The 2149-nt window shown below is 45.7% G+C and overlaps 1 pseudogene; it reads right to left on the reverse strand.

The window, feature by feature from the left end:
- Positions 1-1319: 1319 nt before the first annotated feature.
- LOC133229268 (COX assembly mitochondrial protein homolog) lies at positions 1320-1906 on the reverse strand (annotated as a pseudogene).
- Positions 1907-2149: the final 243 nt, after the last annotated feature.

A 2149-nucleotide genomic window follows, 5' to 3' on the forward strand; every position in this document is an offset into this window, starting at 1 on the left:
CCTCCTGAGCCTCTAGTTGGCCTTTTCCCTGGGAAAACTAGCAAGTTGCAGTTCTACCAAAATCTGGACTAATTAGAGAAGCTGAAGAAGAAGAAACAGATACCATCCAATTCTCTACTTCCAAGCTAAATCTTAGAACATGGAAATCAAAGTGAAAAAGTGAAAGTCACTCAGTCGTGTCCCACTTTTTGTGACTTCATGGACTATATAGTCCATGGAATTCTCTAGGCCAGAATACTGGAGTGGGTACCCTTTCCCTTTGTATCATTTAAGAGCATTTCTCTGGGTTCGAGTCCAGGGATGGAACCCAGGTCTCCTGCATTGCAGGCGGATTCTTTACCAGCTGAGCCACAAGAGAAGCCCAAGAACACTGGCATGGGTAGCCTATCTCTTCTGCAGCAGATCTTCCCGACCCAGGACTTAAACTGGGGTCTCCTGCATTGCAGGCGGATTCTTTACCCACTGAGCTATAAGGGAAGCCCAATGACCCTAGCATTTATACCTTAACAAAGAGGGGGACTGGAAGAGAGTTACTTGGCTGGAGCCAAGGTTGGCAAAGCTCACAGGATGGTGGGGTAGGGGTGAAGGAAGAGAAGGGTGGTAGGGTTGGAACACACTACACAGAAATGTCCAGGATAGAAGCAGGGAAGCCACGGGTGAGCCTTTCCTTAACCTCACATCACTCCTGGACAGGGGCCAAAGTCTGCTGGAAGCCTCACACTGACCTCCTCCTAGTCAGCAGGTCAGGCCATTTGGGAGCACTAGCCCTCTGTGTACAGAAGGCTTGGCCCCTGACCCCTGATGGGCAGTGGTATTTGTGGGAAGAGCAGCCACAGCAGCAGGACTTGGATGAGGCTGCCTGGTGGGGGAATCTGTCTGCGTTGTAACCCGATCTCCTAAATTGGCTCAGTGGTAAAGAATTTGCCTGCCAATGCAGGAGACCTGGGTTCCATCCCTGGGCCAGGAAGATACCCTGGAGGAGGGAATGGCCACCCCCTCCAGTATTCTTGCCTGGAGAATCCCATGGACAGAGGAGCCTGATGGAGCCCAGTCTATGGGATCTTGATCAGACAAGACTTAGCAATAAGTCATATCATAAATGACAAGTTACTCAGTAGAATTAAAATGTCCTAAGGGTAATCAGGCACCGTTAAAAAGTTGAACAAAGAGACTCTTTCCTGATTACTGCCTAAGCCAACTTTTTTTTTTTAAATCTTTATTTCAGATTATTTCCATAATTAGGGGTAAAGCAAACACATTTCCTTGGGTCCATTATTTTACGTGATTATGATTTCCATGAACATTGGAAATCCTGAGTATCATTTGAATATTTGCCTGCATGCTTGTGGGAAGCTTGTGGGAAGCCTTTTCTTGGTAGTAAGTCCAGTTTTCTAAATTCTTCCCTTTCCTTGAGGTATTCCATTTTGCATTCCTCATAAGTGGCTGGATCATTATAGTAAGCGGTTAGACATTCTTGCAATGCAGAATTTTCTTTCTGGCATTTTACTGCCATAAGGATTCCAAAGACCTTGCAACATTTAGTGAAATATTAAACTTGTTCAGAACATCTCTCAGGCCTTTCCCCTTATTATTTTAGGGATCAAAACATCTTTCTCAACATGTCTGAGATGCTGTTCTGTGGGGCTGAGCCCAGACTGGGGTTAAAAAATTAGGTCGGTCTATATACCATTGCTTAGAGGCGACTAGAAAGCCACAGGATACTAGAGTCTGTTGCTGGAGCTCCCCTCTGTGAAAAAGTCACAAATGAACTGTAATTGTTTTGGACTAGGCATAAAGCCATGATGTAGCGCTTGACCTGCAAGGCCACAATGCAAGTACGTGTGGGAGATGAGCAAACAGTCCCAGTCATTGAAATTCTAGCCTCCTGGCACTTCTTGTTCTGCATGGAGAGCACCAGCCTCTTGCCCACTCTTACTTCTCTAGATGAGCATTCTTACCTCTATTCAGGATCACAGATAACTACAGGGAAAGTGTAAGAATGATCAGCTAAATTTCATACTCAAAGCAAGGCTGGGAAGAGCCCTTGAAGATGGGAAGTATTTAAAAAGGATCCTTCTTTAGGATGGTGCTGGTGAACCTATCTGCAGGGCAGCAGTGGAGATGCAGACATAGAAAACAGACTTGTGGA

The sequence above is a fragment of the Bos javanicus genome, chromosome 17, assembly GCF_032452875.1.
Source record: "Bos javanicus breed banteng chromosome 17, ARS-OSU_banteng_1.0, whole genome shotgun sequence".
Classification (NCBI taxonomy): domain Eukaryota; kingdom Metazoa; phylum Chordata; class Mammalia; order Artiodactyla; family Bovidae; genus Bos; species Bos javanicus.